We start from the raw sequence: 27,667 nt of genomic DNA on the forward strand, positions 1-27,667 counted from the left end.
ATGAAATCGATAAGTTCAGCACAGGTGCAGGAAACAGAACCTGTAGTCGTCGATGTAGCATAGGAAAAGTGTGGGACAGTCACCAGCATAGGCTTGGAACATAGACTGTTCCATGTAGCCAACAAACAGGCAGGCATAGCTGGGACCCATGCGAGTACTCATGGCTACCCCTTTTGTTTTATGAAAGTGGGAGGACCCAAAGGAGAAATTATTTAGAGTGAGGACAAGTTCCACTAGGCGGAGGAGAGTGGTGGTGGAGGGGAACTGGTTGGGATTTTGGATGTATGGATGTAGTGTTGAAGCTTTACAAGGCATTGGTGAGGTCTCTCTTGGAGTACTGTGAGCAGTTTTGGACCCCTTATCTAAGAAAGGATGTGATGACATTGGAGAGGGTTTGAAGAATGTTCATGAGCATACTTTTGGGATTCAAAGGCTTATCATACGAGGAGCATTTGATGGCTCTGGGTCTGTGCTCACTGGAATTCAGAAGAATAAGGGGGGATCTTATTGAAACCTATCAAATGTTGAAAGGCCTCGATAGAACGGAGATGAAGAGGATATTTCCTATGGTGGGGAGTGTAAGACCATAGAATTTAGCCTCAGAAAAGAGGGACATTTATTTACAACAAAGGTGAGGGGAATTTCTTTAGCCAGAGGTGGTGAATCTGTGGAGGAATGGAGGCCAACTCATTGGGTATATTCAAGGTAGAAGTTGATAGATTCTTGATTATTCAGGCATGAAAGGATATGGGGAGAAGGCAGGAGATTGGAGCTACAAGGAAAATGGATCAGACATGATGGAACTGTGGAGCAGACTCGATGGGCAAAATCGCCTAGGTCTGCCTCTATATGTTATGGTCTTATGGATGAATGACCCAAAATCATGAGCTTGAATTCCATCATGGTAGCTAATATGTTAATCAAATAAATCTAGAATAAAACATCAGTGACAGTAGTAGTGACTATGAAGCCACTGGATTACTGCAAAGACCTGTCTAGTTCATCAATGCCCAGTCAGGAAGTAAGTTTTTCACCATTTGTGTATCCTGACCTAAGACTCTTTGGCTGACTCTCAACTGCCCATTGGAACTGATGAGGAACTATCTTAGATTCAGGTCCATTCAGCATGGGTGATGAACTTAAAGGGGAGAAAAATGCACACTTAAATGACTTGCTACCAGTTGACTCCTTGGGGACACCACATTAGCATAGAGATCAGTGCGATACGATTGTTAGAATAATTTTTGGGTTTGGGTCATTTACATTTAGCAAATGGCTTTGGCTACCAGTCTTCTGTTCCTTGAAAATATATTTTGGGTTTAATTTGGAACAATGCTTTCTTAAAAGCTGTGGATCCCAGTCCAGAAGATGCTGGCGTCTGTGGGAAAGATACGAATCAGAAGGTGTGAAGTTTGTATGTAGCTTCAAAAGAAAGCATTGTCTATACTTTGTAAGTATGGAACTGTTCTTTGTGTTTAGCAAATAAATATTGAGCCCCACATTGGGCCAGCAGACCTTTCCATCAAAAGTGTCTCCATATGACGCCAGCTGTACCTTGTTCTGTCAAATAAAGAAGCTGCTTCGTATCTACCAGTAATTCACTCTGGCGATTTCATTCATGCAACAACAATGATTGCAGCACAGGATGTCAGAGTTCGGAGGTCAATTTTGATGCCATCTGTATGAAGTTTGTACATCTTTCTCATGAGTGTGTGTGTTTCCTCTGTGTACTTCAGTTTCCTTCCTCATTCCAAAGATGTACTGGCTAGTAGGTTAATTGATCATTGTGAACTGTCCTGTGAATACACTCAGGTCAAATAGGTGGGTTGCTGAGCTGTGCAGCTCCTTCAGCCAGAAATAAACGAATAAAATCTGGTTGACTCAACAGTCCATTGAAACAGATGAGCAAGTATCTTACTTTGAAGTCCATTAGGCATGGGTGAATAAAGAGGAGAAAAAAAACACACTTAAATGTCTTCCTAACAATTATTTCCAATACGAGCCAGGAACTTTAAGACAATCTTTGGTTCTAACTTGACTAAGTTGCTTCATCTTTTAAATGCTCCCAATATTTGTTCCTTTTGCAAACGTAACCAACTTGCCAATATGGTGAAAGATACTCTTTTCACCGTTCTTCCTGCACTGAATATACATTAAGCATCATCAATCATGTCAGTCCCTCTACTGCAATTTCAAATGAGGGAAATTCATGTACCGCATGAATGAAATAAATCATGTGCAAATGACCATGTTTCCTGTTAATAAGTAATTTAGAAGGAGTTAACAAAATAAAGAGTATTTGCATGACATCGAAAAAGTCTACTGAACAAAAAAAAATCATACAAACAACCTCTGTTGTATGGATAAAATCTCTCTGAGATTCACTGGGTCAAATTGTGCTGGATCTAGTCTGTTGCCTGCATAACGTATTTTCTAATCCCTGGGCAGATGTAAAGGCCTATCAAGTTGACCTTCCAGATATAGGAGATATTAAGTCGGTCAGAGTGAAGCCACAGGAGTGATTAGCCCTCAGCTCTGTTCTCATGAGACATTCCCTTGACAGCCTTTGGCAAAGCCAGGAGAATTCCTGATCTCCTTCTAAAAAAAATACTATAAGAATAGTTACTCTTCTGGTCTGCAAAAAAATTACAACTCCCGTGATATAAGAGAGCATCTTTTAAGGTTCATACCTTAAACATTCATCTCTTTGATTTATTTTTGCAATCTTTTAGAAGGAAGATTTTTTCTGGCTGCATTTTTTGCCACACTCTCAGATAAACGTTCAGAATGAGCAGAAGAGAGGCTTATTTCTAGTTTCATTGGAATCGAGCTCTCATAATTTGTTTTTGAAAATGTGTTACTTATGAAAACTGAAGTATTGCAGTTATAACAGCTTAAAGGGCTGTGAATGAAAAGTGGAAATCAATGGCACAGTTATAATAGGCACAACTCTTCCCACAGAGACATGCACAGTATTAGCAGTCTCAATAGCAGAAGGATGAGAAATGTACAACATTAGAAAATAATCTAAAATCAATCCAACAATACATCTTCACAAAATGCCGGAGGAACTCAGCAGGCCAGGCAGCATCTATGGAGAAGAGTACAGTCAGCGTTTCGGGCCGAAACCCTTCATCAGGACTGGAAAAAAAGATGAGGAGTCACTGTAAGAAAGTGGGGGAAGGAGAGGGGGAAAAAAAACACAAGATGCTAGGTGAAACCGGGAGAAGAGGAAAGTAAAGAGCTGGAAACTTGATTAGTGAAAGTGATTTCCCAGTAGTCACCTATTTTAATTCCACTTCCCACTCCCGTTCCTACATGCCAGTCTGTGGCTTCCTCCATTGTTGTGATGACGCCACACTCAGGCTGGAGGAGCAATACCTTATATCCGTCTGCGTAGCCCCCGACCTGATTGCATGAACATAGATTCCTCGAGCTTCCGGTAATGCCTGCCCCCACCCCCACACCCGTCTCCTTCTGCGTTCCCCATTCCCATTTTCCTCTCTCACCTTATTTCCTTACCTGTCTATCACCTCCCTCTGGTGCTCCTCCTCCTTTCCTTTCTTCCATGGCCTTCTGTCCTCTCCTGTCAGATTCCCCCTTTGCCAGCCCTGTATCTCTTTTACTAATCAACTTCCCAGTTCTTTACTCCACCGTTTACTCTTTTCCATAGATACTGCCTGACCTGCTGAGTTCCTCCAGCATTTTGTGTGTGTTGTTTGGATTTCCAGCATCTGTAGGTTTTCTCTTGTTAGTCAACAATTCGTCTTGTAGTGATAATATCCCAGATATCCTGCATTGAGACTCAAAAAAACTTATTATCATGTATATTCCAACATTAAGGAACACAATATCTATATTAACTGCACAAAACAAAATGTAATGTTTTGACAAATGAAATAGGGTGCAAAATAATTAAAGGTAATACAGTACATGAAGACTACCTGAGCAAGAGGGTGTAGGTGGTGCTGGTTGCAAGTGATGTCCTGTGCAATTTCAGCAGATTCAGCAATTTCAACTCAACCATTTTCAAGGAATGCTGTGGCTCTGATTTAAACTAAGATCCCTCCCCTTCCCACTCTTAATTCAAGGAACTCTCAGCAACTAGTGCAATTAACTTACTTGTCTAGAGCAGACAATAGAGAAAAGAGATAGAGGCTTCTAATCTCTTCACGTTAGCACAACTTGATTTGCAACTCGAAATATATATTCCTGAGGCTCTTACCTGTTCCATAGTGGAGTTGTTGTTCATGGAAATTACGCCCAGAAGATTGTAACATTAGTGTGTGATAACCTAATGACAACCTTAGTAGTTGGGAGCCATTGTAGTGTAATCCTATTGTAGTCATCATCCTCTGTTGTATAAAGACACACAATTGAACGGCTTCATACACAGAGCTGCATATAATTTGATTGTCGAATAGAAAGTGTTTTGAAGCACCATGCTTAATACATTGAACAACTCTATTATGATAATAGGTGAAGAGAATAGACAAAGAATAGCCAGGCTATCTTTAGAATTCAATGTGGTTTGTCTTTTGTGAGAAGCTGGTATCCTATCTCCAAAACTGTGAAACAGCATAGTTTACTATAAATTAATTAATTTCCATTGTTTTAGACTTTTGTGCTTGGATTGTTTGTAATTTGACATAATCAAATTAAAATAACTATGTGCACCTTCTTTTGCTCCTAAACTGAGGAAGGATCTAAGTAAAGGAAAGTATATGTAAATTCACAACTACATGTAGATCAGAAGAGAGGAAGAAATACAAAGACCCAATTTGATATGTCCACAGAAAGAATTTAGGATTGTGTGTGGCAGCACTAGTACAGTAGAAGGCAGATAGTTCGCATTTCTTAATTAATTGGGGTATTGTATACATATAAGAGTATGGAAGGTCTTGGTACAACTTAGTAAACTTGTCCATTCGTCCCTCCCCACTATCCTCCCTCCCATCACTTGTTCCTGCAAGTGGCCAAAGTGCGACACTTGCCCATTTACCTCCTCCCTCACATCCATGCAGAGCCCCAAGCAGTCCTTCCAGGTGAGGCAACACTACACCTACAAATCTGCTGGGGTCAACTATTGTGTCTGGTGCTCCCAATGCTGCCTCCTCCACATTGATGAGACTTCTTGTAAATTGAGGGACCACTTCATCGAGCACCTCCGCTCTATTCCCCCAAAAGTGGCATTTCCCAGTAACCAAATACTTTAATTCTGGTTCTGACATGTTGGTCCATGGCCTTCTCTTGTGCCATGATGAAGCCACCCTCAGGGTGGAGGAGCAACACCTTATATTCTGTCTGGGTAGACTCCAACCTGATGGCATGAATATGGATTTCTCCTTCAGACTTTTTTCTCTTTTTTTCCTGAGTTTGTTTTCCTTTGTGGAAAGGGGGATAAGAGAGGGCTTGATAAAGATACAAAAAATTACATGAGGAAAAGTTCTGATAGCAAGAGACTTTTCGCCAGGGCAGAAGTGTCTCAGATCCACAGGGCACAGCCTTCAGATGAGGAGTAAAAGGTTTAGAACTTTCTTTAGAGGAAGAAGTTTCATAACCCAGAATATGGCTGAAATCTTGAATTTACTACACAAGAAAGGGATGGAGATATGTATTCTCCAAACACTTAATTAGTAATCAGTTTATTATTGGAACATATACAGTGAGAAGCTTAGTTTTGCATGCCAACCATTCACTTCACATCAGCACAACAAGGTAGTACAAAGGGAAGAGTGGCAATTGGATGTAGATTATAATATAATCATAGAAAACAGGCCATTCAGCCAATCTAGTCCATGCCAAACCATTTGAACTGCCTACTCTCATTGACCTACTCTGGGACTATAGCCCTCCATAGCACTACTATCCATGTACCTGTCCAAATTTCACTTAAACATTGAAATCAAGCTCACTTGCACTGGCAGTTCATTCCTCACTGCTGTGACCTTCTGAGTTTCCTCTCATGTTCCGCCTTAAACTTTTCACCTTTCACCCTTCAATAAGGTCCAAGACAGTAACAAGGCAGATTTTAAGATCAGAAGTCCATCTTATCATCGAAGAGGTCCAGCTAATAGTATTATAGCAGCAGGATAGAAGCTATACTTGAGACTGGTGGCGTGGGCTTTCAGGCTTCTGAACCTTCTGCCTGATAGGAAGAGGTGAAAGAGAAAATCGTCTTTCATGACGTTGACTGCTTTTCCAAGGCAGTGAGAAGCGTAGACAAAGTCCATGGGCAAGCACTTGAGTCACCAAGGTAAACTGGACAAGGTGCTAGTAATGGGATTTAGTATAGATAGTTACCAGATGGTGGTTTGGACATGGTACACTAAAGGGTCTGCTTCCATGTTGCAAGAGTCTATGACACTATAACAAAGTTAAGTATGACATTGCAACTACTAAATAAATATTAAAAATCACATGCGGGTTTTGATGCTAGGCAAACAGATGTTTACAAACATATTAAAATATCCAGCTTTATTATTTATTGAGATACAACATGGAAAAGGCCCTCTGGTCCTTTGAGCCACACTGCCCAGCAATTCCCCCAATTTAATCCTAGCCTAATCACAGGACAATTTACATTAGACCAATCACCCTACCAACCAGAATGTCTTTGGACTGGGGAAAGAAACCAGAGCACCCAGAGGCAACCCACGTGGTCATGGGGGGAAAGTACAAACTCCTTACAGGCAGCGATGGGAATTGAACCCAGGTCACTGGTAATGTAAAGCGTTATGCTAACCTCTATGCTACTGTGCCACCCTAAACAAATTTGTTTCCTAAGCAAATGTCAGCAGACTAGGTAACTTGTCTTTCATAAGATTTAAAAACATTTAATGTTAAAAGACTGAGAAATTATAGGTCCCACAAGAAGCATAGGAATATATTTGAATTTTTACGCCACAACTTTCTTTTGAGTTGTCACAGACTTTGTCTTTGAAGAGAGGGGTTTTGATGATAACAGCTATAGACTTAACTACTCACTGCAAAAGCAATGCCAAATAAAAATTATTATATATGAAACACAACAAGAAAACAAGAAGAGGTATGTTGAAATATGCTCTACTGAGCAATATGCTGTGCTCTTTAGCAACATTGAAAAATTGTTTCAGATTCAATCACTGACAGGAGACATGCTGGGCAATATCAATCAAGGACCCACAGTAAAAATATATTTTTATAAAATGCTTACTCTTCAGGGACTATTGCAGTGGCAGTCTTCAGAGAAGGTTTAAACATGGAATTTCTTTGCTATTACTCTATGTATAAATAACCCTGTCATATTTTGGATGTGGTACAGTCCAACCTCAGACCACAAGCTCAATCCATAAAAGCTTGTTAGTGAAAAAAAATCTGGTATTGATAAATAGTTTTGACATAATGCAGAGGAGCCGAAATAAACACTCTTTGTCTTGACTCCAGTGGATCCTATATAAGAAGCTCCACTTCCTTGTCCATCTGTCTGACCCCATATTTTCAGTGCAAATAACCTAGCTTAATTAGCCAAAGAGGCTCCAGGAACAGCTATTATGGCTTCAAATGTTCCTCAGACCACAGTTTCAAAGGGTTTGAGGACATTTATAGCAGCTTAATTATAGACAGACTTTTGCTTCCTTCCGCGTTGCTGGTTTCTAGGAGGTCATTGTTGCCTAAACTGGTGTGTATCCCACCCAACTATAAAGCTGCATGCAGTAAATGAGACTTTATTTACCTATCCAGTAACATAAGGACCTTTTGAAACAAATGACAAACACTCCCCTCCCAAATGTAAGGCTTTCAAGATCATAAATGCTGACAGAAATTTTGTGCAGAATCAAATGTGCTTAAAAAAGCTCAATGCATCACAAACATCAGCTAGGTTGAACCTTGCCCCATATCCCTTTGTTAAAACCGGTGTACAGTGAATTTTCTATTTGCTTGATTTCCTGATACAATATTTATGGTTTGGAGATGACTTAAAATGGTTCTGTGGGTGTTAATTCAGGTTATAATAAAGAACTGAAAATTTCTGCAAACGCTTCAATGGGTACATTTAATGTCAGAGAAATATATACAATATACTTCCTGAAATTCTTAAATTTGAACCCTTAAATGATTTTAGTGGCACTAAGAATGCTGAAGGATCAATCCTGTGACAAGAGACAATAAGAACTTTCACCTCCAATATTCAGATTTCAATTGCCACACGTTGCATAAACCAGCCTTCATTCACTCTTAACTTTTAAAACACATATCCTAATTAAATGATGTTCATGTATTTTTGAGTTTACTTTTATCACTCAGCATTTGTATTGCAAAGGGAGCCGTGTCCAGTGATGAAGTCAATGTCTGAAGTTAATTAGCAGTGGGATATTTACTTTTAAAACACTTCCTCTTAATAAAAATATCCCCTCAGCTTTGCCGTGTCATCTCCTAAGTCCCCACAGAGAGTTTAAAAGTATTCAAGAAAATTGGAAACTAATGATCTGAATGGCCAGGGCAAAGGTACTTTAATTGGTCTGCACAAGCTACCAAGAAAAGTATAACAATCTTCATAATAACCATCTATATTTCTGTGATTGTTTAATACAACAAAATGTCTGAATCTTTTACAGATAAAAATATATTAAGATACGCTTGCATGTAAGTGAGGAATTAGGTATTTAGACAGGTTGTCCCAATATCCATCCACTCCAGGAGCACCAGACTCAAAAATAGTTACTTTCCTAAAGTAGTAAGGCTGATCCTCAGATCCATCCGCTAGCCCACACCACCACACCTTCAACCACTACTACTTTATTATTTCCTGTCAGTCACCTTATGTACAGACACTCCTGTACCTAGTGCCACTTCATGGACGTACAATCAATCTATGTACATAGGCTACCTTATGTATTTATATTTATTATGATTTTATTATCATGCTCTTCATCTTATTATGTTCATTATCTTATTGTGTATTTTGCACTGCATTGGATCCAGAGTAGCAATTATTTTGTTCTCCTTCACACCTGTGTACTGGAAATGATAGTAAACATTCTTGAACCTTGAAGAGGTCAAACATTTCATAGAAAAGAGGAATATGAAAATTCAGAAGACAGTGGAGCAAACAAGTAGAAGCAAAGTGCAAGGAAGAGAAAATTCTTTGTTATAGTTCCTTCTGCTTCACGGCCAGGAAGAGCTTCGAAATATAGTCACTGCTAGCAAACATTTTATGCACAGCAAGCTCTCAAAAGTAGTAAGGACCAGATAATCAAATTTTAAAAGGTTGATTGAGGGATAAGTATTGGATATTCTGAGGTAGGGAATGGATAAATCTCAAAGTATGAAGACAGAAATATAATCGATGGAAATGAAAATTCCATAATGTTTCATCACAGCACAACTTCTTTAGTGAAAAGTGCACAAAGTTACATTAATTCAAGTGTAATTATCTTTTGATCATACACATGAATACAGTCAAGCGAAACAGCATTCCTGCGAGGCCAAGGTACAAAACACATTACCAACAACAACATGCAGCACAAGGCACATACAGTACATATAATTATGATAGCAGAAAAACATACAGTCTCAGAAAATACATATAGCCCATGTCTCTGAGTGTCATGGTGCATAGATTGATGGTGTATGGGATGTTGTCTTGGAGTTATGTTTCTGTAAGAACAAGCTGTAGCAGTTCCTCATCCTGCGCTAGTGCAGCCACAGATGAAGGCAGTCCACCTCGCCTTCCACCAAGCAGACACTGGAGGGTAGACTGATCAGAGGGGCCAACCCCAAGCCAGAATGGACTTCCACTACATTACCAATGTCCAACAGGGTCTTACGGTCAGAAGAAAAGCATCCAAGACAATCATTTGCTCCATTCATTGAACATTGCACCACCTCCACACAACCACAAGTCCGAGCGACAACAAGGTACGGAACAAGCCCAGCTCCACTGCTATTGAGCAACTCACTAGTGGGTAGACCTCCTGTACTTGATGTTCTTAACATCCAGCAGTGCCTTGCAATTATAACAAGACATAAAGGACAAACAATTACACCTTGGTTTGGACCCAAAGAGGCTGGACTCTTACCTTAACACTAACTGTGACCAGTTGGCCATCCTAATTTCTACTTCCACTGCACGGATTGCAATTTATTGAAGAGAGCTAGGGACATTGAAATCAGGTCTAGTATTTAGGAACTCCCTTTATGAATGGACGTCTTTGGTACTGAGCTCTGTGTAACTGCAACTCATTTTGTGAACTCAGGTGCACAGACTACTCAGAACATTTTCTAACGAACGTTGATCACCTCAGCCAAATTGTTAACAAGCTTTTCATCTCCAGGGGTTCTTCCCTGGGAGTTCTCATCCATAACACCTTCCTCCTTATTTCAAACATCCAGCACCTATTTAATGAAATAAATTATTGGAGACTGCTAACTAATAGAAAAATTATAATGCGAATGTGTTGCAGAGTCATTGATGTTTCCTCCGGGTGCTCTGGTTTCCTCCCACACTCCAAGGATGTAGTCGTTATTAGATTAATTGGTCATTATAAATTGTCCCATGATTAGGGTGCAATTACATAGAAGGGATTGCTGCGCAGCACAGCCAGAAGAGCCTACTCCATGCTGTGTGCCAATAAAGAGAACTAAAATAAATAAATACTTAAATTTACTCATATTGAGATTGTACGTGAAATTTTATCCTGAGTTCTCTGCAGGAAAATACTTTATATGTTAGGCCTAAAGTTAGGCAATTGTATCATCATCTGGGATGCAGCCTCCTTTCTACAATTAAACTACCAATTGCCACCCTTGCATTGTCCATCACTCACCACCATACTTTCTTTCAGCTATAAATAACACTGAAATATAACTCTAATTGATGAAAAGATACTTGAGTGATTCACTGAAAACACAGCGCAACTTGGCAAGAGTCACCTCTATGAAAATTGGGCAGAGGAGCAAAGCCAAAACATGACATTCCATTTCTATTTTTGTTATTCAACAAATTATTGAGTTAAATTGCAAGAAGAAACAAAAAAAAATCAAATTTCACAGGTGTATCTGATGTGAATATCCATTTTGTTGCTTGGGAAATTGAAATCAATTTAATTTGTCCACAGTAACTTGCATTCCTATTGAAAATTTAAAATGCCATGAAAATGCTTTGCAGGTGTGTAATCAGACACTAAATTGACACCAGAGTAAGGGAAGAGTTATTGGAACAGGTGTCTGCAGGGTCAGTCAACAAATAGGCAGTCATGCCTTCATCCAAAAACAACAGTGCAACATTCCCTCAATATTGAATGAAAGTATCAAACTACACCATTGGAATGAAATTTCAACCAACATCTGCTAACTAAACAATGAGAGAACATTGACTGAGCCAATCCTGTGTCAATGTAATCACACTCACTCTTCCTTGCCTTTAGGTGGGAAAATTAGCTTGACACGTATCTCCCAACTGCAGCCCTGCACATGAATATGAAAAGGAAGTTTCTCAAACTGAATATTTTACAGCCACCAACTCACATTAAAGAAAGATTACCTCAGCAACTGTATGAGGGGAGACTGGTGTCTTAAAGGCATGTGGGGAGCAAACCAACAATAAAGAAATGCAAATAAAGAAAAGCAGATGTACATTTCAAATTATCTACATATTTGCTCAGGTTCAAATTATTAAAAATATCACCAAATATAATTTTGTCATATTCAGGAAAGTTGTTGTAGGGAAAAGCAATAGCATAGCATTACCTTCATCTGCAATTTCATGATGATTTCTTGAGCAGAAGTTAATTTTATTTATTTATTGAGATACAATGTGCAAGCTGCCCTTCAAGCCAAACTGAGCAGCAATGCCCGAGTTAATCCTAGCCTAGTCACAAGACAATTTTCAATAACATCCCAATCGTTAGGTCTCTGGACTGTGGTAAGAAACCTGAGCACCCAAAGGAAACCCATGCAGTCACAGGGAGAACACACAAACTTGTTTTCTTTGAATTGTAACTAAAATTTTGCTTTTATGAATAATGCTAATCCTAAATTTGACCTGTTGTGTATTTTCATTCAAAAACGGAAGCTTCTTCATTCACTGAGTATTGTTTTCATTGGATTTAGTGTATTTAATTTTAGAAGATTAAATATATTTTGTAATAGTGCTTGGCATTTATCCCAAGATGGACAGAAATCCTTTTGTGGGAAAACACTTCTGCTTTGTTTGCAGGGGAAAATGTTTTGTGGCACATCATCAGATCTGCGCCACTTCTTCTTGGCATTATTTTGGTTGGCAGGCTCCTGAGTCTGTTCCTGAAAAGCTAAAAGGATTGCAAGCTCAGCACATGGACCACCAACCAGACTTTTCAACTGTCCTCTCCCCTAACATGATAAGGCCATGTATATAGGTGTTGCAACAGTTCATCATTTAAATCAGGGGATCCCAAACTTTTTAAGCCATGGACCTGTATCATTAAGAAAGGGGTTCATGGACCCCAGATTGGGAATCCCTGATTTAGATGTTCAACTACACACATAACATAGGGGAGGTCAGGGAAATATTCAATAAAGGTTTTCATTCTTATTTCTCTCTGATAATATTGCATCAAAACATTTCCGAGCACACAATAGCTCAGCTGTGTGATTAATTGGTGCATCAGATTTCATGAGCAAGAATGTGAGATATGCATGCACATTGTGTTCCACTTCTATTGAGTCATACAGTCACTGAGAGCCACAGCTCAAAAAACAGGCTCTTTGCTTCATTCAAGTCCGAGGTCATTAACAAAAATACATTTTACACTAATCCTACATTATTTCCATTTCTTATTTCCCCCACGTTCTTACCATCTTCCCCAGATTCTACCACACCCCAGCATATTTGGGGACAATTTACAATGGCCCAATTAAACTACCAATCTGAAAGTCTTTAGGGTATCGGCAGAAGCAGGAACACCCAGACAAAACCAACACGGTCACAAGGAGAACCTGTAATCTGTACACAGACAGCAAATGAGGTCAAAATTAAACCTGGGTCTCTGGCACCGTGAGACTGCAGCACTGCTGGCTGTCTCCTATGCTAATCTCCTGTACTGTCATTCTGCTATAAATGTTTTCCTGAGGAGGCTTACAGCATCTGCAACTTCATTCCTTAGGCAATTTGAGTATCAGAATTACTCTATATATAGTTTTTTTTTCTCTCTGGAAAATCCACATCGGACATGTGGAGGGTGTTTAAAGATCAATTTTTGCACTGAGTACCGGAAAGGTATGTTCCTGTTAGAAGGAAGGATGAAGATGAAAAGATAAGAGAACCTTGGGTGCCCAGAGAGGTGGTGAATTTAGTCAAGAAGAGAAAGGAAAAGTATGTAAAGCTTCAAAAGGTGGTTAAATTCCTAGCGCATGATGGGATTTACCCCAGGTTATTGAATGAGGCAAAAGACGAGATTGTTGGGCCTCTGACCAGTAGCTTTGTGTCCTCTATAGGTGCAGGTGAGATCCCGGAGGACGGGCGAGTGGCTACCTCCATGTTGTACCACTATTTAAGAAGGGAACAAGAGAGAATCCTGGAAACTTGAAACCAGTGAGTCTCACGGCAGTTGTAAGGAAATTGCTGGAGAAAATTCTTAAGGATAGGACATATGAGCATTTGGAAATCCATGGCCTAATTAGGAAGAACCAGCATGGCTTTGTGCTGAGCAGGTTGTGTCTTACCGACTTGGTTGAGTTTTCTGACAAGATGATGTGAGAGCTTGATGAGGATAGAGCAGTGAATGTTATCTACGTGAAAGGAGTTTGATAATGTCCCTCATGGGAGGCTAATCCAGAAGATTAAGATGCATGGAGTCCATGGTGAATTGGCTGTTTGGATTCAGAACTGGCTTTCACATACAAGACAGAGGATAGTGGCTGAAAGGACTTATTTGAGCTGGGGGTCTGTAATTAGTAGTGCTCCACAGAGATCTGTGCTGGAACTTCTGCTGTTTGTGATGTATATAAACGACCTGACTGAAAATGTAGATGGGTGGGTTAGTAAGTTTGCAGATGATACCAAGAGTTGTGTAGAAGACTGGCAAAGAATTCAGCCAGACATAGATCAGTTGCAGATATGGCAGATGGATTTTAGCCCAGATAAATGCAAGGTGTTGCACCTTGGTAGGACAAATGCAAGGAAACAGTAGACTGTTAATGGCAAGATCCTTAACAGTGTTACTGAGCAAAGAGATCTTGGGATCCAAGTTCATAGCTCCCTGAGAGTGGCTATATCAGTCAAAAGTCTGGTCAAAGGCTTATGGAATGCTTGTATTAAAAGTTGAGGCATTGAGTTCAAAAATCTAGAGGTTTTGTTCCAACTTGATAAAACTCTGGTTAGGTCTCATCAGGAGTATTGCATGCAGTTCTGGTCCCCCCCCCCCCTCACTATAGGAAGGATGTTGAGGCTTTGAAGAGGGCACAGAAGAAGTTTACCAGAATGCTGCCTGGTTTAGAGGGCATGTCCTATCAGGAGAGGCTGGACAAACTCGGGTTGTTTTCTCTGGAGCGGCAGAGACTGGGGGGAGATCTGAGAGATGTTTATAAGGTTATGAGGGGCATGGACAGAGTAGACAGGGAGTAGCTCTTTTCCAGGGTAGAAATGTCTAATACCAGAGGGCATGTATTGAAGATGAGAGGGGTCAGGTTTAAAAGGGATGTGAGGGGTAAATTTTTTACTGAGAGAGTGGTGAATGCCTGAAATGCAGCAAATACATTAGAGGCTTCTAAGAGACGTTTAGATAGGCACATGGATGTGAAGAAGATGGACGGATATGAACATTGTGTAGGTAGGAGGGATTAGTGTTTGGGTGTTTTTAATTTGCTTTTTAGTTGGCTTGGCCCTCAGATCTGTTCATGTGCAGTACTCTTCTATGTTTGATGATACAAAGATGGCAATATTTGTTGCCTAAACAATACAGTTTTGAACTGCATGGTAGCCAGTTCTGAAGCAGTTGTTCTTAGAAGTCTGCATTGAAATCAAAGCAATTTCACATAAGAAAGGTAAAATATACCTGCGCTGCAACCAAATTATTCTTAGCATCACCTGCTTACACCTCACCAATCCAAAATCCAATTCTGAAAGAAACAGCTCAGATTATTGATGTCCTGGAAGGAATATCGATCAACCTTAAGTGCCTCAAAATATTTCTGGCACCTTTGTAGAATCTTTGAATCACAGAAGTTCGTCAGGTCTATGCTGGTTTTCTGTAAAGTAGTCTTGCCAGCCTTATTCCTCTACTCTTCCATTACTCTGAATATTATCATCCCATAGTGCATATCTGTGCACATTTGAAAGCCTTGATTGACTGGGTTCCCATTACCCTCATGGGTAATCAGTTCCTCTTTCTGAAAGCTTCTTGCCAAGTTTGTTTCTCCTCGCGTCCTTTTGTATCTTTTATACCAAACTTTTAACCTGTTCCTCCTATCCCTTGAAACATCTGCGAATGATAACATCTTCCCTCAAAGTAGAACAATGCAGGTTCTCCATTCTAACCTTGCAACTGAAATGACTCTCATCTCTGGAATCATTCCGACCCTTGTTTAGAATTTTCACATCCTTCCTAAAGTTAGATTCCTCATGACTTGTTCCAGTTGAAGAACTTCTGGAAATGAAATACTAAAGGTACACCATAATCAATAGGAATTTCTAAGATCTTTTTCTGGCACTGATCATTACTAAAATTTGTCAAGCATCTTCAGGCACTCCACACACTAATACTGGAAATAAAACTTCAATTGGTGGAGAGAAATGAAAGCTGAAGTCTCTTGTGAAGTTATGTAGGCGTCTTTGATTACATATTCAAGACTAATAATCATCATTGTATGTAATTGTTAGAGTGATTTTTGGGTTTAGGTCATTTACATTTGACAAATGGCTTTGGCTACCAGTCTTCTGTTCCTTGAAAATGTATTGCGGATTTAATTTGGAACAATGCATTTCCTAAAAGCTGAGAACACCAGTCCAGATGCTGTTGGTGCCAATGGGATGGATGTAATCAGAAGTTGTGAAAAGTTTGTATGTAGCTTCAAAAGAAAGCATTGTCTATACTTTGTAAATATGGATTGTCCTTTGTGTTTAGCAAATAAATATCAAGCCCCACACTGGGCCAACAGACCTTTTCACCTAAAGTGTCTCCGTATGATGCCAGCTGTACCTTGTTTTGTCAAATAAAGAAGCTGCTTTGTATCTACCAATAACTCTCTCTCTGGTGATTTCATTCATGCAACAACATAATACTCAATGTTCTTCTGCTTCTGCATGGAGTACAAGCAGCAGGTAATAAAGATAGTCACAAATGCCCATCCACCACCACATTCAAAGAGAATGCAAGATTCTAATTGTTGGTTTCTCTCCTTCAATGCCTTCCTGAAACAGGGAATGACTACAGATTATTGATGATAACATGATTTTGTTTTTCCTGTTGTCTCAATGACAGCTAAATACAAAAATTCCAGTGATTTTCCTCGATCCCTGTATTGTTACAGTCAGCACCCTCCTCCAGCCTGTTCACGATCAAGATCAAGATCATGATCTTTAATGCCATTTCCAGTACACAAGTGTAAAGGAGAACAAAATCATTGTTACTCCAGCCCATGCAGCACAAAAAAAAACAAGACAAAGAACACAATAATAATTTAAAAAAACAGAATAGATATGTAACTTTCGGTTTGGCTACAAATGTAAATATTTATACAGATATAAATACATAAAGTGGCTTATATACATAGATTGATTGAATGTCCATAAATTTACCCTTGGCACAGAAGTGTCTGTACCTAAGTTGACTGAATGAAAATGATAAAGTAGTGGTGATAAAGGTGTGTAGTGGGGTGGGTTAGTGGGTAGAGGCATTGATCAGCCTTTAGTGCTTGTGGCAAGTAACTGTTATTGAGTCTGGTGGTCCTGGCATGGGTACTAAGTAGTCTTCTCCCTGAAAGGAGTGTGATAAACAGCCAATGGGTAGAGTGGGTGGGATTCTTCATGAAGTTACTAACCCTCTTCTGGTACCATCTAGTGGATAAGTCCTTGATGGTAGGTAGGCCAGTGCCAGTGAAGCATGGGGCAGTTCTGACAATTTGTCAAGCCTTCCAGTACACTGCAGTTCAGTTTCCAGACCATGCAATGGTGCAGCATTTAAGGATGCTCTCTACTGCATTTCTACAGGATGAGCATAGTCCAGGTTTCTTCAACCTCATCAGAAAGTAGAGGCATCGGTAAGCTTTCCTGATTGTGTAGAATGTGTTCTGGGCCCACGAGAGGTTGTGCAAGATGTGCACTACCAGGAGTGTGAAACTACTAGTAGTTTTCATTGATGTAAAGAGGGATGTGAGTAGTGTGAGTTCTCCTGAACTCACTTTTTCCTTTTGATTCCTTGGGCACATGTTAGTGGTGGTTTAGAGTCTTTTGGATAGAGACATGAATATGCAGAGTGCAGGAATATAGATGAGCATAGGCAGGAAAGAGCTAGTTTAATTTGACATGTTCAACACAGGCATCAGGGGAAGAACGATCTGTTTCTGTGCTGTACTGTTCTATGTTTTGTGATTCAGCTTTAAAACGTACATCCATTGTAATGTATGGATCTATATCTTTTAGAGAAATGACACTTCCCCCACCTTTAGCATTACGTATTGATCTGTCGTCTGCTCATGCGCTGCTGTCTGTGTATGCGCATTGCTCTCTCGTTCTCACTGCGATGTGAATACACCAGTTAAAGCCATCTCCCACACGCATGCTTTTATTTAATGAATATGTAGTTGTGCACAGACACGACCAATTGCTGATGAGTACAAACCTGTGTACCAGAAAACATCATGAACCACCAACAGTTATGGCACAATTATGGGATGAAACACCATGGGTTAAACAGCACGAGAAGGCCATCACAGACGCTAACAAATGTGTGACTGCTGTGCATAGTTACAGTGAAAGACATGCTGAATTTAAAGTGAAAATAACATGGCGATGGCTTCAGTTGGGAAGGTTGATGGATTTAATAACACTAATGAAGGCTGGGAATCGTATATTGAGTAAGATTGTAACGCAGAAAACATGGAGGAGCAAAAGAAAGTCCCTACACTTCTTAGCTTAATGGGCCCAAGACATACAGTCCCTTATGCAACCTAGTAACCCCTGAAAAGCCAGCAAGCAAGGTGTTTGATGGATTTGTTACAACTTTACATAATCACTTGAGCCCTAAACTGCTGGTAATAGCTGAGTGATTTAGATTTTATAAAAGGAACCAGTTAAAAAATGAAAGCCTTTCTGAATACATTGCAGAGCTGTGTAAACTTTCCTGGTACTGTGACTTTAGAGACGGACTTTCTGATGCATTGTGGGACAGGCATGTATGTGGCATGCATAGTCAAAGCACACAAACAAGGCTACTGTCTGAAAGAGACCTAACTTTAGAACAGGCATTGTCCACTGCAATATCACTAGAGACTGCTGCAAAGGATGCAACATAAATACAGAAAAGTAGGTTAGGATGTGAAATACACAAAATGTCCCCAAATGGTGCAAAAAGCCAAAAATGTTATTGAGGTGGCAAATCCTCCCATGATGCAAATGACAGCTGGTTCAAGGAAAAAGTGTCACAGACAAGGTCACATAGAGAGAGTGTGCGAGGCAGACAAAAAGCACAACCAAGTGAGAGGTCACAAACACAAAACTAAGCAAATGAGTAAAGTTAATGAATGTAAAACAGAATCAGACAACAGAGGGTCTGACAGTGGTGAATTGTCATGCCTGGAACTGCATAGTATAACTGTAGCAGATCACAAAATCATTTGGATTACAATCAATGTGTCTGGTATAAAACTGAAAATTTAACTGGATACAGAGCCAGCTTTGTCCATAATTCTAGAGGCTGACTACAACAGACTGTTTTCTAAGATACCATTAGAGAAGACCTCAGTGATGCTAAAGACTTACACATGTGAAAAAGTGTCTACCAAAGGCAAACTGAAAGTAAATGTGACATATGGAGGCCAAACACAACAGTTCAAGTTTTATGCATTGAAACGCGGAGAGTCAGCACTTTTCCTATGTGAATGGTTGAGAAAAATCCAACTAGACTGGAACTCAATCAAAGCTCTTAATGTTACATCAACAGGTAATGGCTGCCCAAATGGTAGCACTAACAAGAGATGGGCAAAACAGTTTAACACTAATGAGAAGGTGTTTGAGAAGGATATTGGTAAACTCAAAGGCATGAAGGCCAGAGTTGAACTAGACTGAACAGTTACTCCAAGATTCCATAAAGCACATCCAGTGCCTTACGCACTACATCCTAAAGTGGATGTTGAACTGCAGAACTTGGAGGCATCTGGAATTTTCTATAAGGTTGAGTGGACTGACTGGGCCATGCCCATTGTCCTGGTGATAAAATAAGGGAAGATCGGAGCCTTCCACATATATGTGGGATTTCAAGATGAGTGTTAACCCTGTGCTGCATACTGTGCAGTATCCCCTGCCATGAATAGAAGACATTTTTGCTTTTTTGACAGTTGGGGAAAGTTTTCAAAGATTGACTTGTCACAAGCCTATCTGCAAATGGAGACTGAGGAGTCAAGAAGAAAATTCCTCACAATCAACACTCACAATTGACTGCTGGACATCAGCTCCAGCAACTTGGAAAAGAGAAATGGACCAAGTGCTTCAAGATATCCCAGGAACACAATGTTACATTGATGATATCATAGTGACTGGCAAAAATGAAGAGCACCTCCAGAACCATGGTAAAGTGTGAACCAGGCCGAGTGAGCATGGTCTGCGCACAAAGAGGTGGCTGTACCATCTCCCTCATCATATTTGTCCTCATATCAGCAACAGTGGGCGTAACCCAAGGCCCAGTGCAGGAGCCCAGCATCTGACAACCTGCAATATGGGGGTTCATGGATGACATCACAGTAACCACTGTAATCCATGTCCTAGCAAGATGGGTTTTGCAAACCCTAGACAATGTAGCCACCTGCACTAGGATTACCTTCAAAGCCAGGACGTCCAGATGCATAGTGATCAAAAAGGACAAGGTTACTAGCATGTTCAGACTTCAAGTACAGGGAGAAGTCATTCTATCCATCGAGGACAACTCAGTAAAGTGTCTTGGAAAGTGGTTTCATGCAGCAGTGATGGACAGCACGAGCATCACCAATGCTGTTAAGAAGACTGAAGAGTGGCTGAAGAAGACTGACAAAACCGGACTCCCTGGTAAAGTTAAGATATGATTGCACCAACATAGTCTTCTACCAAGGCGGCTCTGGCTTTTAGCTGTGTACAAGTTCCCCATGGACACTGTAGAAGGCATCGAGATGAAAGTCAACAAACACCTGCATGGGTGGTTCGGGACTCCTCCCAAGATTTTCTTCAGTGGGGCCCTACCCAAGATCAGGCCAGCTACAGCTCCTGTTGTCATCGGTAATGGAGGAGTTCAAGGTAGCAAAGTGTAGAGCTGTGTTAACATACAGTAAAGTGGCTTTGAAAACAAGCTAATAAACCAAGCGGAAGTCAATACAAGATCAGGCCGAAAGTCGTCTGTCAACTCGGCCATAGATCAGGCAGTGAGCTCCCTGCAATTGACAGACATCATTAGCGACCCATGCCTGGGATGGCAAGGCCTTGGCTCAGCATACTTCCAATGACGGGGGAGTGCAAGTAAAAGGGATAGGCATGACATGGTCCAGGCAGAGGTACGGAACTGTGAGCATGAAAGGTGGGTATCAAAGCCAGTGGAGTTGGGGTCACAAGGATTTCCCCAAGCACAAGATCACTTGGGAAGAGCTTTGGAGACTGTAGCTCTTCCACATTTCTTTCCTCCTGTGATCTGTGTATGACACTCTCCCTACATCATCACTGCCGTACTCATGGGGGCTGAGAGGGGATTCTAACTGTAAGCTTTGTAGTCAGCAGGATTCACTGGCACACATAATGTCAGGATGCAAAACAGCTTCAACACAGGACGGTATAGGTGGCACCACGACAAGGTCCTGCTGTCCCTTGCTGACACACTGGAGCGGGAGAGGTGTAAAAGGAGACCAGCAGGCAGAGGGGCAAACAGGGCAGTCATTCTCATCAAGTAGAGGGCCACTCCAGTCATTTCAAAGAGGCCTAAATCCAATCTCAAGCCACCAAATCAGGGAAGATGAGGGTCGATGTGGGGAGGAAGCTGCAGTTTCTGGAGGTGGTGCAAAACCACCCTTCGATCAGACATTGTACTGTGATCCACCAAAGACAAGAAAATCATCCTGGTGGAGCTCACAGTACCATGGGAGAAAGGATATGAGGATGCTCACAAGAGGAAGGCCCTGAAGTACCAGTCCTTTGTCCAGCAGTGCATGGAAAAGGATGGCAGATGTGGCTAGTCCCCATGGAGATCGGCTGTAAAGTGTTCCTGGTAAGGTCAGCGTGGAGGTTTATGTCTTCACTGGGCCTTGAAAAGAGCAAGAACCAAGCAGCTGACAGGATGGGTGAGGAAAGAGAAAGAGCCCCTTGCTGGATATGGAGCAGGTGAGAAGAGTTGAGCTGGAAGTCAGGAGCAGATGGGCAGTGACTTCACCAGCATTACTGACCCACCAAATGGAGCGTGTAGTGATTAAGGGTTGAAACACTCTATGAAGGCTGGGCACCACCTGATGACATCTGCTCCTGACCAAAAGCTACGGTTACCTCATCAGGTAACTGCAGAAAGCACCCCGGCGTATGAAGCCGGCGACCACCAGTTCCTCCCAAACATTGCTATAGTGCTGCATCCATTGAACACATTGTTACAGACAGGAGCAAAGGGGGAATAGACAGAAAGATGTGAAAAAGCATTCAAGGAAACAAAGAAACTAACAACATCCAATGAACTGCGGGCCCTTTATAATCCATCCCTGCCCATTATGATCCATCCCTGCCCATCAGACTGGTGTGCAATGCATTGCCTTATGGCATTGGAGCCGTCTTGTCACATGTTATGAAAGGTGGATCTGAGGTCCCGATTGCATTTGCTTTAAGATGACTGACGAGCGCAGAATGCATCTATGCACAGATAGATCGAGAGGCCCTTCGTCTAGTGTGGGGAATAAAGAATTTCCACCACAACCTCTACAGACAAAAGTTTACACTAGTGACAGATCACCAACCCCTGGTGTCCGTTTTCAATCCCTGGAAGGGGCTTCCAGTGATGACTGCAACCCAGTTACAATGTTGGGGACTATTCCTAGCAGCCCACTCTTATGACAAGAGCACCAAACAAAACAGCAATTCTGATGGCTTGTCACGTCTTCCACTATTGACAACTGAAGAAGTCTTCATACAGTGACCCAGCAGAAGTGTTCTGACATTGACCCGACCTTGTCAAAAGATTATGAAATCATGATGTAAGGAAGGCCAGTTCATGGTAACCCTATGTTTCCAGAGTTCTCAGCAAGAAGAGACTAATTGTTAGTGTGTCAAAGCTGATATGTGGATCCTGTGTTGTGATTCCCTCTAAACTGCGCACCAGAGTGTTAGAAAATCTGCATGAAGGACATTTGGGTACAGTCAAGATGAAGAGTCTCGTCCAGAGCTATATATGTGAAGACTTGGCCAAAAGCTGTTCAGGATGCCAAAAAGTTCAAGATGCACCCCCATAAGCATCATTACACCCAAGGGAGTGCCCATCGTCACCATGGCAAAGCATACTTTGCTGGGCAATTCAGGGACTCCATGTTTCTGATTGCTGTGGATGCTCATTCAAAATGGTCAGAGATTATATCAATGAAGCAACCACCTCAGCAAAGACTGTCTCCACTCTGAGGACTATCTTCACCAGAAATGACTTACATAACAAATTGTAAGTGACTGTTCATGAAGAAAAATTGAATCAGACATTTCAAGTCATCTCCTCACCACCCAGCAATGAATGGATTAGCTGAAAGGTTTATCCAAACCTTTAAAATGGACAAAGAGGAATTTCTCTACAGCAGAAGGTGGACAACTTCCCCTTTGTGTGTCGGAATTCCTTTCAAGCGACGACAAATCAAACATCTGCAATGCTGTTCATGAACAGGAATCTGCGATCTTGCATAGACCTCCTGAAACCAAATCTATGGAAGGAAGTGCAGAATGAACAGTTCAGCCAGTTGCCAAGTGAAGCAGCAAGGAACTTCAAGATTGGACAGGAAGTCCTAGCACGTGATTACCGAGAAGACCAGTGGACCCCCTGTAGGATTGCTACAAGAACTGGACCACTGATGTACACAGTGGATGTTGGAGATCAGGCATGGAGACATCATGTGGACCAGATACTGGATGCTCAACCAAAAAACACTCCTGAGACAACTGCATCCAACAAGGTGGACACATTACAGTCACAGGACGTACCTCTCAGTAATGATCATGTCACTGACAACAACATGACAGCAGAAACTGAGAATGTGACAAGACACCTATCAAACCTGATGCCACTCCACAGGTCCAGAGGCACTATCCTGAAAGAAACAGAGCACCATCCAAAAGTCTGAATCTTTAGAACAGTGAAATTAGTCATTGACTGCTATTGTGAACACATGTTTAATTGGAATATGGGCTTATGGAAGGGAAATTGAATGTTTCATACATATACAGTTTTATGTTTCATTAACCTAAAGGGGGAGGATGTGTAATGTAGGGATCTTTTTTTTAGAGCAATGTCCACATCCCCCCCTCGCTGTAGTACTATGTATTGAACTGTTGTCGGTGTATGCACTGTTATCTACACATGGCCTTGCTGTCTCACTCCGCTCTCACTGCAATATGAATACACCAGTTAAAACCATCTCCCTTGTACATGCTCTTATTTAATATATATGTAACAGGATGACCATTGAATGCTATTCATTATCGTTAAAATTGTACTCAGGCATTCATCCAGGTAATGCGAGAACAGTTGTCTGCGCTTTAAGTGGAGGTGGTGACGTCATTACACACGCGCGGGATAGCGGAGAGACCATTTTACTTTCTGCTGCAGGAGCTGGTGGGGCTTTAGTGATCACGTTCCCCCAGAGATGCTAGGCATGGTGAGGAAAGATTTTCAAAAGTAAAAGTCTCGACGCTGGATAGCGTGGCTTGTGCAAAATTCCTTACCAGCCAAGCAGAATTGCCACTACCATATTAGTACCGTATTAGTTCCGTATTAGTACTGTATCAGTTTTGTGCGATTTTCTTTGTACTTTTATACTGCATACGCAATTGGTGGACACACAAGTGTGTGGATCGAAGGATAAACAGAGATTGTAATGGCGGGATCTGATTGTAAAGTCATTCGTTTTGTTTTAAGACCCTCTTCTAGCACTTAAACATCTAAAACAGACAAAGGAATTAAAACCCAAAAAAGTAGTTGTTATCCTAAGTGTGTACTTTACCCCGAGCTACAACATATATGTAGTTGTGCACAGCCACAACGCTCATCTTTTCCGGAAATCTTTCATTCAGGATTCTTCCTATTCTGTAATACAGAAATGGATCTCGCACAGTGACTAATGACACCCTATAGAACAGTTCCCTTGTGTCTTTTATCAGCAGTCTGCAGCCTTTTGCATCAACATCCAGCCTTTTCCAACACCTCTCCACCATCGTCCAGCGGGGAGTGTGTTTGCCTGGGTTTATTCAGATCTTTCCAAGCAGGCTGCCACTCATGCACCATTCACCCTAATGCCCTTTAGGTTTATTTATTGGCTCCCACCCATTTTTCATCTGTAGCCTACTTGTTGCCAACTTCATCTAATGGTTTTCTCATGCATATTGTTCACATGTCAGCATGTACACTGAGATTTAAACATTTATCTTTTCCATTTCTAACAGTTCAACCTATTTCCATTGCTTACTCCACCTTTACTTCAATTAATCTTCTGCTGAAACCCCTCAGTCATGTCTTTATTTTACATCCAGATTTGACTGTTGCAATGCATTTCTTCTTGGCCTCTCTCCTTCCTTAAACTTGCAGTCAGCCAAAACTCTTTATCCTTTGTCCGATCTTGCAATAAACTCCACTCACCCTTCAATAGATTCAGATTTATTTATCACATGTACATCAAAACATATAGTGAAATGTGTTGTTTGCATTAACAATCAACACACTCAAGGATGTGGTGAGGCAATCCTCACCTTTATCCCTGTACATCCTGACTATATTGAACATTACCTGATTAGGTTCTCCCACACGAGCCTTATTTCCACCCCGAACCCCCAGACCCAGGATCACAAAGTTTCTTTCCTTCCAACACTTACATCATCTAGCCATCATCCACATACTTTTCCAACTGGGTCCCCTTCCTCTACTATTCCCATCTGCCCTTATTTGGCACCACCTTTCACTTTGAAAGAGCAATGCCTCAAAAAGGCAGTGTCTATCATTAAGGACCCCCATCACCCAGGACATACCCTCTTCTCAGGACTACCATCAGGGAGAAAGGAGAGGAGGCTGAAGACACACATTCAACAATTCAGGAGCAGCTTCTTTCCATCTGCCATCAGATTTCTGAATGGACATTTTACCCATGACAATACCTCACTACTTCTTGATTTTTATTTACTTCAGCTATTTAATTCACTGTAATTCATGTTTTCTCTATTATTGTGTATTGCATTGTATTGCTGCCACAAAGACAACAAATTTCTTGCCATTTGCCATTGATATTAGATCTGATTCTGATTAATTCTCCAAATTCCTCACCTGTCTTCTCCCAGCCTCTATTGTTATCTTCCCTCTTTCATCCCCCTTCTGACTTCATTTGCAAATCAACCCATCCTCATTTGGATCCACCTATCATTTGTTAGCCTTTGCCCCTCAGCTCTTTATATTGGTTGTCTCCTCTTTACCCAAAACACTGACTGTCTATTTCCTTCCTCAGATGCTGCCTGATCTGAAGATTTCCTCCAACAAATAACTTTTTTTTACTACCGTTGGAGTTCATATTCTTATTTTCATATTCCTCTGTGATATTACCCCTCCCATTTTCTGTATCTCCTCTTCCTCTCTGCTCCTCCTATTTTGGTCTTGTGATCATCTGAAAGCTTAAGTATCACATTATTGTTGGCATAGCTTCAGATACCAAAACCCTAAGCTCTGGAATTCTCTGTGTGGCAAAGAAAGGTTTATTCTAAAAGATGTTCTAAAGCCAAAATTAGTCTACTTTTCCCACTAATTTTTCAGCTCCATCAGAATGATTTTTACAGAGTTAGAAGCCAGGTGTAAAGTGCAGCTCCCTCAACTTTGTCCCATAAAGATTCTTGGGGTTATCTCCTACTGTACAATAAAGGAGATTGTCAATGGGGGCCAAAATGGGGATATTTTCATGTGATATTTCATGCCTTCTTGGATTGAAAATGAGAGTTTAACTTTCGTTAGAGATCCTTGGAGCCAACAGACTGTCAGTTTGGCCAGATCAGGATCCACTAGGCCACCTAGTTTCCCACAGCTGGTATTTTAAGCTAAATCATCAACTAAGTATCTACGTGCAAGCCCAGAATCAAAAGCTATAGAAAGTAACATCTTTGGCACCAGTTTACCATGAATTGAGTTAAGGCATTACTGCCAGACTCTCTCACATGCTGCATATGCACAATTACTCACAGATGTGGGACACAACAGGGTGAAACATAAGCTACTGGTGATCCGTTGAACAATGTATTAGGAGTCTGCGGTCTGATTCGGAAAATGTAAAATTGTTAAGCTTGTGCTGTGGGGGATGAGACTGACAATGCTTTTGAGACTAGATTGAAGGAACTTTGCTTTGCTCTCCACTACACACAAAACACTGGCTCTGCTAGCATGCCTCATCTTGAAGAACAATAAATAAATTTCATAGTCATCAATTCATAGAGCATGGATACAGGCCTTTTGGCCCACTGAGCCCACACCAATCATCAAACATCCATTTATGCACTAATCTTACACTAGTCCCATTCTATTTCCCCAATATTCCCATCAGCTCACCCTCCATTCTAGTCTAGGGGAAATCTATAATGATCAATTAATCTGTCAAACTTCCTGTCTTTAAGATGTAGAAGGTTCCGGTCAAGATGGCGCCGAGCTGCAATGTCTGTCGATGTCAGACTTGGTTGTCTTCTAGGTTCACAGGGACAGTTTTGGTGGCAACGCCGGGAGTTAGAGGTCAGTTCTGAGTGCTCCTCAGTAGAAGGCCAGCGACCCCCGTGGACAGATGTCAGGTTACTGGGCCCACAGATGAGGGATGTTGATTCCTCAAGATTGATAGGTTCCAGGATCAGAGGTCGATGTAGACAGGGGACTTGAGGACCAGTGACAGCACTCTTCCCCCACGTCAGCGAGTCCCAGATTTAGAGGTCTGAAAGAGTCTGAGACTGAGGCATGGAATTTGAGGTCCCATGATTGGTGAGTGCTGGAGTTGACACTGAAGATCAAAGCCCAAAAGTCGAAGACAAACTCAATGATTCCAAAAGTTGATGCCTGGTAGTTGAAGCTCTGGGTTTGCGTGTCTGGAAGTCAGAGGCCCAGTGTCTGGGAGTCTGGAAGCTGGAGCCCCAGAGGTGGCCTATCCGGAATTTTGAGGCCTGTCTGTTTGTGTGTGAGTGTCTGCATAGATGGAAGGGAGGAAAGAGGCTTGTTCAGCTGTTTTCTGGAAACTACAATCAAACTGTTCAATCACATATCCTGCTATATTGGATCAGGGTAAAAATGTC

Source organism: Hemitrygon akajei, chromosome 2, assembly GCF_048418815.1.
Source record: "Hemitrygon akajei chromosome 2, sHemAka1.3, whole genome shotgun sequence".
In the NCBI taxonomy this organism is placed as follows: domain Eukaryota; kingdom Metazoa; phylum Chordata; class Chondrichthyes; order Myliobatiformes; family Dasyatidae; genus Hemitrygon; species Hemitrygon akajei.